Source organism: Bombus vancouverensis, chromosome 13 (genome assembly GCF_051014615.1).
Source record: "Bombus vancouverensis nearcticus chromosome 13, iyBomVanc1_principal, whole genome shotgun sequence".
Lineage (NCBI taxonomy): Eukaryota > Metazoa > Arthropoda > Insecta > Hymenoptera > Apidae > Bombus > Bombus vancouverensis.
The window spans coordinates 2,927,268-2,940,680 of record NC_134923.1 but is presented as its reverse complement, the minus strand read 5'-3'; the positions used below and the strand labels follow the sequence as shown (position 1 = coordinate 2,940,680).

General features: G+C 34.6%; 1 pseudogene; it reads left to right on the top strand.

The window, feature by feature from the left end:
- Nucleotides 1-2,305: 2,305 nt before the first annotated feature.
- On the top strand, nucleotides 2,306-2,424 carry LOC117162130 (5S ribosomal RNA; annotated as a pseudogene).
- The last annotated feature ends 10,989 nt before the right edge of the window (nucleotides 2,425-13,413 follow it).

The window sequence follows — 13,413 nt, the reverse complement described above, 5'->3', positions numbered from 1 at the left end:
CTATAATTTCATCAGGAAAAGTGGTATTCACCCTTAAAATTTACAAATTACGCAGGTAAATGATTTATACTTGTCTATACGTGTAAAGTAAATTGGTTAATCGTAATTTTAACATCAAAGGAATCTTTAAGAGAAGTGAAAGTTGATGTTTGGAAAATAAAGATTCTATGTAATACGTGTATGAGCATGTTCAACAAGACAAAATTATTTCTCACAATATGTAAATATTGTTTTTTTTTCTTTTATGAATGAAGAATATGTATGAATTGAAATTTTTATACAAATTCGTGTCTTTATAAAACAGTACAATTTTTCTAATAAACTGCAAACTTTTAAAGATTGGTAAAATTTGTTTTATCTGTAGCAAATTTTAGTTATCTACCATTTACTCTTAATCGGTTATATACGTTTATTTTCCTTTCATTAGAAATCGCTAATTTCCATTCGATATAAAATATGCTATATCATTATTAGATTTAATAATAATAAAAAGTAATAGGAATAATTTTTACGGAATAAATAATTTTTTTTATCGTACAGAATAGAAGAAACTAGCGGTGACACACAATAATTCAAGAAAATATATAAATACATGTAGAAAATTTATTTAGCTATTTAATGTGACGAAGGCGACCAAAGTCTTGAATCTGGATCTTTTGAATGCGCTGAGCGATTGATTGAAACTGATCATCAACGAATCGATATCGCAGAGTGTTTAGATTATCGGCGCTCAGTCCGCCGCGAACACGGATGACTGAAACGGATCCTCGAGAGAGGATCGTTTCATCATTTGCAACGTGAATGTATCTTTCGAAATTTTATTAGCACTGCAATTGACCATCAATATGACCATCGTAATTATATTCATAAGAGGTAATCATTCAGAGGTATATTATAATCATAAGAGGTATTCATCGTAATTATATTCAGAGGTAATCTAAAAATATATATGGAGAGTACAAGTTGTTTATTTTAAACATAGATTTACAAGGGCATCACAAGCGTCAATAACCGATTTTAATGAAATTTATAGAGGATATATTTTTCAAAAAAATATTTGATCCGTATCGTTCTTACCATCTATATTTAGGAGATGAAAACAGATGAAAAACGTAGTTTTCGCAATATCTTGAAAACTTTTCGTAGCAGAAAAAAATGTTGCATACAAAAATTATTTGCCTTTTAGTGGCAAGTTTGATTAGGAGAACCGCTTTTTAAAATGTGCAGTTATTGTAGTTATATATAGTTATTTGGAAGTTATAATAGATTAATATTTTGTTGCTCATTTTTTCTGTAAAATATAATAATCCTTTTGTGTAATTCTGTTTATTTAAACTATAAACCGATATAAAGTAGGTGGGTACAGTGAAATTTCCAATTAAAACTACTTTTATTAGTAAAGGTCTCGTTAATCTACATATGTAAATACTGATGTAACGATAACAAAACTAACATATGTAATTTGTATGTGTGTGTTTGTGTGTGTGTTTGTGTGTGTGTGTGTGCGCGCGTGTGCGCGTGTGCGTGTGTGTATCATAATATAGTACAATGTAATGTAATATAATGTAATGTAGTGGAATATGATATAATATCAAAGATTGCATCTTTATTATCGTGTTTCCTGTATCGTGTAGAATAAGTTCCGTAATATTTTTAGGAATTTTTAGTATTTCCACACGTTTACCTTTTGATGTCGTACCTTGTGTCACTTATTATCATTAATAAAAGACGTTGCAATAGATTATAAATTAATACAAAAGATATTAATTTTTATTAGAACTGTGGCGGATCGATACCAACAGGACGCCGACAGGTTGAGGCATCAACGCGGCGCAACACCTCCCGGGCGATCCGCGGGTGCCAACCGCCAACACTAGAGGGCTACGACGACAACGAGTCTGTCTATCTCGCTAGCGGTCGAATATACGGGCGAACGATACAAACACCGCACCTAGCGAGACTCCCTCTACGTCTAAGGCAAGGACTACCGGGCATAGCCTTACTGACGAGTCCACCGGTAGTCCCGGGATGAAACGCAAAACTCTCTTTTCATCCGCCACAAAGCCATATTAAAACCTGTTTGGACCTATGGGATCCAACTATGGGGAATAGCGAGTAATTCCAACATAGAAATTCTCCAACGATTCCAATAAAAAACTCTAAGTTCTTTAATAGATGCACCTTGATATGTTACCAACGAAACAATACATTGCGACCTTAAGATACCCACAGTTAAAGAAGAAATGGGGCCAACGCCCTAGCCGGGGGCCAACGCCCTAGCCGGGGGCCAACGCCCTAGCCGGGGGCCAACACCCTAGCCGCGCTGAGTGCACTCGTTCCCGTCAGATCACGAAAGTTAAGCAGCGCCGGGCAAGGATAGTACTTGGATGGGTGATCGCCTGGGGACTCCGTGTGGCGTTGGCGAAGCGTGCTGGGCCCGCCGCGCCCTCCGGTGGGGTTCGGGCTTTCGGGCGCTGGCGACTCAGCGCCTCGGGGTCGCCAAGCAGTCCGGTAGGGGAACTGGGCTGGCTGGCACGGTGGCTCCGGCGTCGAGGCGTGGTGTGACAATGGCCACACACCGCTCCATCGGCCGTGGTATTAGGCGCGGGGAGGGGGGCGTTGTGACGCTCACACCGGTTCTCGGACCTCTCTCGATCGCAGTTGGGACGGTCATCATGGAGGTTTTAGTCGGTTGGAGTCCGACACTACCACGCCGCTTTCCCCAGAAGCGGCCTGGCGTCCGTGCGGATTTCCTCCACGTAAATATAAAAAAAAAGTTTAAGAAAAAATATCAAAATTCAGTAACAGATATAATATAAGAGTTAACAAATATCGAACCCCCTAATTACTAAATTACTTAATACGTCGGATCAAAACTACCAAAACCCACTAGTTACCCAATTACTTGAAACGACGGATCAGATCCGCAAACAAAAAAGACAATACCCTTTAGATTTATGCATTAGATTCAACTAGATTCAAACATACTATAAACTCTTATAATCTAAGTTACAGTACCACGCCAAAATAATTTACTTATAATTCTCAATGAGAATTGATTGTAAATAGTTTACCAAATAAAAAATAATATCTCATTTTAATCAAGTGTTTGATGCTAAAATCCTTTCATAGTTTAATAACACTTAACAGATTCATCAATTCAAGGATAAAATTTAACTGAAAGTAAAGGAAATAGCAAAAATTATAGATTTATTTAGGAATTTTTATATACAGGATATCCTTAAAATTGTGGTAGCGATGGTGATTCTACATTCTACATGCAAAAATAGATCGAAAATAAGAAAGAAAAAAATAACATTGTTTTTATTTAAACCTTCCTTTCCAAAAAAATGAGTTTGAAAATCCGCCAGGTCTCTGTGTATTAACTACAATATTAACTATTGAAAGAACTATCTCCACTTTCAAACTCTTAAAACAAACGTGCAAGAATGTTCGAATTGGAATATCTAAACGGATAAATAGACTTTTCCTGGCAAGAGTTTCGCCATTTCTTTAAGGCCTCATCATACTGCCTGATTAAAGAGTCACTCAAGGCAGATATCATAATTTCTGTTGATTCTTCGGAAGCACCCCCTAACCCGAATACCTTTCGAATAACATTGCGGAAACCGAGAAAAGTTTCCGCCATAATGTATGAGGATTCCTAAATAATAAATTAATATTAATAAATAGAGATTAATAAATTACTATTTGGTGTAAAATTTAACGATTCTTTTATAAGCATTCATCACTACACTGGATAGCACGCCTGCGAAAGCTAGTCAGGGATTATTATTATTATTCCCGTTGCTCTATCGTTTTTATTCTTTTGAAAAACTCTTAAAATCACAGAAAATGCAAGTATCACGTAAAAGAAATAACAATTTAATGTGAATGCATCATTTACGCAGCTATTCGGATCTTTCTAGCCGCAAGACGTGGCGCTCACATTTTCTGATTATACGACTAGCAAATAGATTGATCTTGGGCCTACCAAAATACTTTATGATACTTCTGAAAGCTTTATTACATAAAGGATACTCTGTCTCGGGGTTTTGATCTGCGGATTCTTTATCAGCTTCTGTATTTTCTACAATTGTACCAGTTTCGGTTTTGGCTGACTAGTCGAAAAAGCGATTAATTGACTCCCGAGAAATCGGCTAGTCGGTTAACTAGTCGCTTATGCCAATCATTTTCAAATACCGTTACAAAAGTGTCTTTATGATCATTTACTATTACGAACTGAAAGAGAAATTATTTTAACACTGTTCATTCTAAAGAGGTTTTTACCATAATAAAATTAAGAAATAACAAACAAATATTCTACTTAATTAGTATCTATTTAGTTCATTTCAATAAATACTAATTATTATTTTTCATTTTCATGTAATAATTATGTTACGTACAAATATTTACCTATAAGTAGGTATACTACATATTAAAAAATATTAAAATTATACTAATTACATTAAAGAAAGAATATTATATTTTTATTTCTATGCCTTATCAAGTTATCAACAATATTAAAAATTTAAAGCTGATCAATCAGTCCTTTCTGCCGACTATTCATTATACAGAATGGCGGGATAGTCGGCTTAACCTACTGGTCGGTCAATAACCAGTACATTTCTAGTATTTTCTTTGGATCTTACATAATTGGTGTAAACTCAATTATTATAGGCTAAATTAAACGTGATACATTATTGAGATTCTGAAAATGAACTCCTCCCATTCCATTAATTTCATATAAGAAATGGCTATTGTATCATCTAATCATAATAAAATATCGCAGTTTCTCAATTTCTCTTTTTAACTCGAGAACATTTATTGGCAATTCAGGCTTCTTTTTCATTCAAAAGCCATGAGATCTCTCATTTCCGTACGCGACAGTCCATCCAGATAAGGAGGAATGGAAATAGATTGTAAGTAAAAATTTTTCTGATTTCAAGGATCTATACATACCACAGATATTTCGAAACTATCATTATTAATCACAATTCAATTCTTCTGGTTTCATATTTGTATCATAGGTATTATTGACCAATTCTAGAGCTAACTATTTCTCTCGTTCTAATCTCTTTGTGTGCAAATAACCATATTTTACGGCAAGGCAACACGATACTAAATATCCTATAAATTCTGCGAAGTTTCAAATCTTGCATATTCTGATATTTACAAATCTTTTTACTTGTATTTTAAACTCTTTATTTACTTGTATTTACTTGTATTTTAAACTCTTTACATAGCGGTAATTCTATACTTAATTTGCTAGAGTTGAGTATAAAGTATAAATATTTGCAGATTGTACTCGAAGTTAATATAATCTTCTCTAAATTTATGATAAATCCTAGTCGTTTTAAAATATTATACGTTGACACAACAAATCTTTTACATTCCTGAAACGAATCGTGTAAATAAATCACGCAACGAATACCTTTATTTCTTAATTACGAACATAAAGGTTTCAAAATGTTCATAAAAGCGAAACATGCCACGCTTAATCCAAACGATAAATAGTTGAACTTAAATAAAACATTATTAAAACTAAATCTGTGGATTTTTGGTCCTATCTTGCCACGAGAATTAAATAATAGACGTTTCTAAGATCAATTGTATTTTTATACTGTTCACCAGTCTTCTAAGTTAAAATGTTCGGTACGTATAAACTCAGCTGTCTTAGGATTAAAATTAATCGATAACCTCCCATAGATTTGAGGGTTAAAATATGTCCGAAATAAATTGATTATGGGAAACATTACATTTTTGCTTATCAATTGGCTAATCATATATGTAACTATACTCACTTCTTTAATCGGCCAATCCCCATTTAGCGGTCTATAACTTTGAAAAATATGAGCATAAAAGGGTATTTTGTAATTATTTAATCAGGATAAAATCGTCGGATCTTGTGTCAATTTCTGCCATTCATGAATATAATTTTTGATTCGAACAGATATAGAACTTAAGAGAATTATGTCCGCCTCTTCTGAAGATGCAACTGATGTGACCTATATTTCTCTTTCGTTCTAACTTCGTTGGTCTTTCCATTGGTCCTTCCAGGTCGGCGCCGATATTCTGCACCCACTGAATGGCATCGCTCTCTGGTTCTTCGTTCGAGACTGGATCTTCACATTTTTTACATCTGAAATTTAACAGGGTTTTTAAAGCTTAATCTTAATTAAGATCTCGAGCTTTTAACCTCTCATCAAGTCTTTCCCTAAATAAGAATTCATCCGGCGACGCTTCTCTCAGTTTCTCCGAAATTGCTACTTAAATTAGCAACAATCAAATTTCTCCTCATTACATTTCCGTCGTGTTGTAAATCAGTGAGCACACTGATCGCGTCACTCATGATCTCAACGAGTGAGATATTAATCTCTTTTTCTTTTAGCAAATCATTCAACAAAACACCGACGACCCCTACCACAGCAGTTATTTTCTGTTATCAACGATTCTCTCGTTTCTCTTAACAACAGTTGATCGAAGAAAATCCTTTATATTCAAATTCAACTCTGGCAGGTCAGGGAACATATAAGTATCTTAAGAAAATTCTCACTTAAGATTAATGTTATTCTTTTTTTCTACTTATTTTTCTTTATATGTAAAATCATCGTACTATGGTGTGCACCCTGTATGGTGTGCGTAAGCAATTGATTATAAAAACCTAGCTCATAAGAAAATGGATAAATGTCTCTATAATAAATGATCTTCTCATGTTTATACACTAGTTTCTTTTTAATAGATCTTTTACAATTTTGGTTGTAGTAGCGTACCTGCCTGGTGAAAAGAGAATGCGCGTTTCGTCCCGGGATTACCGGTGGACTCGTTAGTAAGGCTATGCCCGGTAGTCCCTGCCTTAGACGTAGGAATCTCGCTAGGTGCGGTATTTGTATCATGCGCCCGTATATTCGACCACTAGCGAGACAGACAGACTCGTTGTCGTCGTAGTAGCGCTCTGGTGTTCACGGTTGGTACCCGCGGGTCGCCCGGGAGGTGCTATGCCGCGTTGATGCCCTCGACCTGTCGGTGTCCTGTTGTTACCGATCCGCCACACAATCAATTCTCATTGAGAATTATAAGTAAATTAGTATACACTAGTCCAAAATAAATTTGGTAACAGCATGATTACGTGCTAATTGTAAGGACAAGAAGTGGAACTTATGATTATGAGGTGTAGTTGTATCCGTGATAATTATTGCGCTGGCTGTAGATGTCGCTGCTGGGGTACTGCTATTTTTCTTTTAATTTAAATGCGTGGAAGAAAAATAAGACTACGGGCGCCGGAATTCGAACCGGGGTCCCGACCGTTTGTAACCTAAGGCGCTAACCACTGCGCTACTGTCGTCCGGTAGAAGTTCGTGTCGAGTGGCGGTATTTGGTGTCGAGTGCCGCCACAACTAAAACACAATTCCACTAGCAGATATTAATAATAAATGCTTGAAATAGATTCCTATATATACATAGGAATAATAACAATGGTCAACAGCAATTATTGTATATTGAGTGTTACGTCGCGTAACACTCTACCTAGCCCAGGCCACACACCGCGGGCAATATGGCAACCAGATGTCTTCGAATACTCACTGCGTACCCTTAATAGCCTCAAGTACCTTCCATAAATCTCATAGATTTCCTAGTAAAGGTCCTTCAAACCAAACAAACGTCTATTTCCGAAGAATTTCTAAAGACTATGGTCTACCACGGCTGGACAAGGGAAAGTTAGTTTTTCTCACGTACGCTGCAACTTTCCTCCCACGAACCACTTTCTCTCGAGGGCGGTTAAGACCCTTCGTTTAACCAATTAACAACGAAGCCTATTTCCCTCACTCTCTTAACTAACATCGACACCAACAAATCCGATGGTCCCGTGCGCTAGACACACCCATCCTTAGCTTTCCTCCGACACAGCATCGTCTCCCAAGACAGTACTGATTTTACATCCTTCGAACGGTCAACATCCTTTAACCGGGTATACACACCCGTAGATCAGTCACTCACTCATCTCGTACATACGCACCAGCGTAACTGCCTTCGTTATAAGTTGTTGGAATAAACGGTGAAATATAACTTACTCTACTGTGTCATATTCATTTAACCACCTCTGTTATCTTAACCGAAACAGGGGAACGACTACTTCGCGGCGTCGATTCACCGAATCGTAGCGAGAATTTACGCCTCTCGCTGACGCGTTTTCCTCGCGACCGCGTCTCTCCGCGAACAGTCGTAACATTGAGTTATTAATTATTAATTTATTAATGACACTTAAGTGAGATTATTAAAAGCAATTAAATTTGAGTTACATGTAGAGATCGAAAATAGTGAGCCGAATTAATTTGATTTGTATGGTTATTGTATTTTCGACCAATCGCGGGGAGACGCAATCGCGAGGAAGCACGTCAACGGGAGTCGTAAATTCCCATTACGGTTATAATAATCGACGCCGCGAATAGATCGATCCCGTTGAGATAATAGGGGTGGTTAAGGTAGTATAATACTGCGATTAACAGGGTTATAAACTTTATATTTCCAACATTATGATGTACACTGTTGAGTATATATTTAAGAAGAGTAACCCGGTAATGACATGTTGACTATTCTAGCGATGAAGAATAAGTGAAGTTCGTTCTCATGTGACTACGTAGGAAAGCTCGGAGTGGGTGTGTCTTTTGAACTAAGGACGTGGATTCCTTGTTCACACTTTTCGTTAGGACAGTGAGGGTATCGATCCGCGATACCCATTGGTTATTGCCAATATTAATAAGTGAAGATTGGAGGAGGAAGCCTCCTACCAACGTGGCTTGCAGGTGATATTGTTCATGGGAAAAACCTGCTTTTTCCGTTAGACACCCATCTGTTTTCTCCGTAATTTGTAAGAACGTGCAATAAACCTAAGGACTCTCAATTAACAACTGACGGTTAATCGTCTTTCTTCTTCAAATATCCCTTTATCGTCTTTTCATGCCCCCACCATGCACGTGTTCCGTAACTATTCACGATCATGGTCACGTACGCCTTTTTTCAAGTAGCTATTTGATTGAAGAACCGAGGATACATTGATGGGCCGCTTGACCCATTGAAGTTTCCCGACCCTTTCGGGCTGTCGGCACTTAGGCTTTTACGCAACATTGTTTACATTTCGTCAGATCTTTCTGAAAAAATCTCTCCATGATACTACAATATAATTATGTATGCATTATTAAAATAACAGTTTTCTATTTTATTTATTATTGTATATATTTTTTATTTAGATAATGCTCTGGTTTGTTAGTAGCCTAGCTTGTGCCATGCAAAAATCTTAGATCACTTACCGTTGAAAATGTCTTATTTTCATGAATAAATATTAGACTTAATGCTACTTTAAATCTTCCACTGCATTTTAAAATGTATTAGGCTCAAGAATTATTAATAGCTAGTTAAAATAATTCATATTTTGTACGAACTTCTTTTGTTCTTTTGATTACAAAAGCTTTCTAAGGAAGTTTTCCAAATAAGTTTTGAATAAACTTACTTGATTATTTATTTATTAGATAAACCTATTCAATTACCAGACATTCTGCTTTTAGGAGTTCAAACAATTTATTTACTTTTCTGACTTGTTCTACATATGTCTTATAACGTTAAATTTAAAATTCTATATATAACAGCTTCTCAACGCGAGAATTGATTGTAATTTCAACAAATAAATAAAAAAAATATATATATAACAGTATATTCTATATATAATGGTGAAGTAAAAGCAACTAACACCGCAAAGGAAACAAGTAAAGATTCATTTTTAATAACACCATGTGAACATATTCCCTAAAGATATGATAATTGTCATCATGAGGTTGTCACGACCGGCACACTTCAAATCCGATGGTCTGATGACGGAGATAAAGATGTGGCGGCACTAGGCGACAATGTATATCGCCGAAGTGCCTAATGAGCCATCGATATCCCAACGGTCCTTCCGCCGTATGTTCGAGAAGAAAGCGTGAGTGGCAACGGTCGCGAACGCCTAACAAACGCGTGGATAGTGAGGGGTGACAAAGGAAAAAGAAACAGATCCGATTGAAAGTCAAATTGTAAGAGCTTCAGTCTTGGAAAGTCACGGCTGGAGTTCAGAAACAAATTGTAATTAGTGTAAACCAAGTGTTAAAAAGTAAATTCTCTTTTTATTTTTTTATATTTTATTTTTGTTTTCATCTTCGATTTCTTTTTTTTATTTTACGTGACAAGATCATCATAAATAACCTGCACATTACTGTACGCTATAACTCTATATTATATCACAAACTCAAGTGCCCAAATCTCAAAACATTTTTCTCTCCATTATCACATAAAACATCACCAACCAATTCGATATTAGAAAAACCAGAAGAAACCACAAATCTCTCGTGGTATTCAACAAATGTCCACATAGTCTTATTCAAAGCAACGAAATTTCCTTTCGTTAACAAACAGAACTGTCGTGTGAACGTATTGCTTTTTAATTTAATGGGAGTTAAAAAGTAGAGCATGGAATATTGCATTTCGTTTGCAAAATACATTTCTAAGATAAAAGGGTTTGAACAAAAGCAATCGGCAGATCCAATGAATATATATTTGAAGTCAATTGGTTTCTTTCTAACATTAAGAACTCTGGTAAATTAAAATGCTATAAATTATTGATACCTGCTGCGCGATTTGTTTTACTTTTAACAAGTATGATGTTATTTTTTTAAAATTACAGTGCATAATATGTTTCTACAATTTTAATTATTGTTGAGCTTTTAATCCTTCCTCAAAGTTGGTATAATTTCTTTATTAAATGCAGACTATCTAAATTTATTTCCTTGCTTTTATCTCGAACCTTTGATGACCTCTTAAAATTATTTTAATAATATTCAATTTTCATCCGAATTTTCTATTCAAGACACTTCATTTGATTTGTATTTGCTTTATTTAGAATATATCCTTTTTCCAAACAGATTCTATTTAATTGTAATTTGTAATTTTATGAACTACATGTTCCTTTTTTAAAGAATTTTGTAACAACTTTCAGAGAGCATTTATAATCACCGTAAAAGGTATTAAACGTTGGTTATTTAATCAGCGATGTTTATTCGATAAATTCCTATACTCATAACTGTATAACGCTTATTAAACGGTCCAATAATTAAAATCCAGTCGAAAATCGAATTTATTAATGCCACTCTGTTAATAATCCATTGTTTAGTATTTACGAGTTCGCTGTCGATATAAAACAATTGGAATACCAAGGAATATTATCGAATGTTATTTAACATAGACGAAAATTTATGTGTATACATAATGTTTATGACAAAGTGCTAAATTACAATTAAAAAAGAAGTGTCCGTTTGACGCTTCGAAATTTTCGAAATTTTTCGATTGAGGCTTTGTTTTCGAGAAAATCGACTTTGAATTTTCGCTCGGTACGCGTGCACTTTATCACGTCTCGTTATAACGGATCTCACAGTAGATCGTTGTCTCGATGGAAAAATTAAAAAAAAAAAAATAAAAAAAATTTTTATTCTATATTTTCGACTTCTTTTTTCGCGTAGAATCACCCGCTTTCCACTTGTACCACCAGTTACCAACCACCCTGTATATAACATGTAAAAACATTTTAAATGTCCGAAAATGCCCATTATAATATTTAGAAGGTGAAACAAATCACTATTTAAGTATCATTTCTTTAATTACGTAGATGAAAATGCAGAAAAAAATTAGAACATTGTGGAACATCGCAATAATATAAAACATTATAAAGCATTAGAACTTTAAATAAATGCTTAAAATTTAGATTATAAATAAAGTTTTACGAAAGCATTTAGGTCAAATCAAGGAGAATAATTTTATACTATTCATATCACGTTCGTAAACAGCTTGAAATTCTCCTCAAAGAATCCACAACAGTATTAATTTGATCCTTCGGCCCTCCTCTATCATTCATAAAAAGAGAGATCATTTTATTCACTCTTCAACATTTATTTCCACTACTAGAGAAGCTTATAATAAAAAATTCAATCGTAAAAGATATTAAAACGAGATGACATTTCCTTTAACCGAATGTACTTATCATCAAAGTATATAGAATCTCGTTTATAAAAGTAGGAAACATTTCCGTGATAATTAAAAATCTGCGTTCCGCTTAAACGTTCCCATTCTCTTATACGCGGTTGTTATTAATTAATTGAATTTAACTATTTGAATTATTAATTGCATCCAATGAAAAAGAAGGTCTAGAAAAAGTCGATACTTCTGCATGTGAAATGTATGAAAATATATCACAGATATATACATAGCTGACAGAAGAAAAAGGAAGAAACAAAAAAAAGAGAAAGAAAGGAAAAAAGATTAAACCGTGCAATGAAATCCAGTCTGATCTGAAAAAGGCTTCATTCAACCGCTTTTGATGAAAAGTCGCTAAAAATAGTAACGGTATTGTACACGAGAAAATGGAACGTGTTCATTACGAGGCTACTATAAATCGAGCCGACACAGTTTACCGTATCAAAATCATTTAAAACGATTAAAAAGCACGAGATACTCTGAGAACGTTTCGAACTGAGAACATCCATTTGACTACGATGTTTTCTTCTTTCGATTTCTAATTATATCTTTTTCTAATGTTGAATAAAAAGGTTAAGAAATGGTGATAGTAAGTAAATGTCTTAATCGATTAAATTGATAGTAACATGCAATCAGTTAATAATAGCATTAACGCTTCTCCTTATTTTTAATTGCGATACGGTATGATGTTAATATTAATGGTCTTTCATAGATATAAGTAATTAGTAATCCTATAAAAAATTTTGAAAGGTTCAGATAATTCTCATGATTTATTTATAATTCCATAATTATCGAATTAATCTTAATTTACAAAGACATAATGATTTATGAAGAGAATTTATTTCAATAAAATATAGGTAAATACAAATAAATTATTCGTGTAATTATGTCACAGTTTTTCAAGAAGTGCGAATACAGCTACGCAATTTTATACACATATACAGTATTTCTTTCTCAAAGATGCGAGAAGTCTTCAAGTATGAAAGTCTTAAAGGACAGTACCAAAGTAACAAATAAGAAAAATATATTAATGAAATACTTGAGGTTTATATGTTGTCCGTAATAATTGTAGCTGCTGGCTGTAGATGTCGCTGCTGGGGTACTGTTATTTTTCTCCTAATTTAGATGTGTGGAAGAAAAAGAGGACTACGGGCGCCGGGATTCGAAGCCGGGTCCCGAACGTTCGTAACGTAAGGCGCCTTAACCACTGCGCTGCCACGTAAAATTGATACTTGGGTTGTAAGAGAAAAGAAAGCTGAGTCGTAACCCAACTATTAATTTTCTTTTATCGAACTTTATTATAATTTTGGCACTTACAATAATAGAATAACACTGAACCGTAAAAAGGGTGTTGTA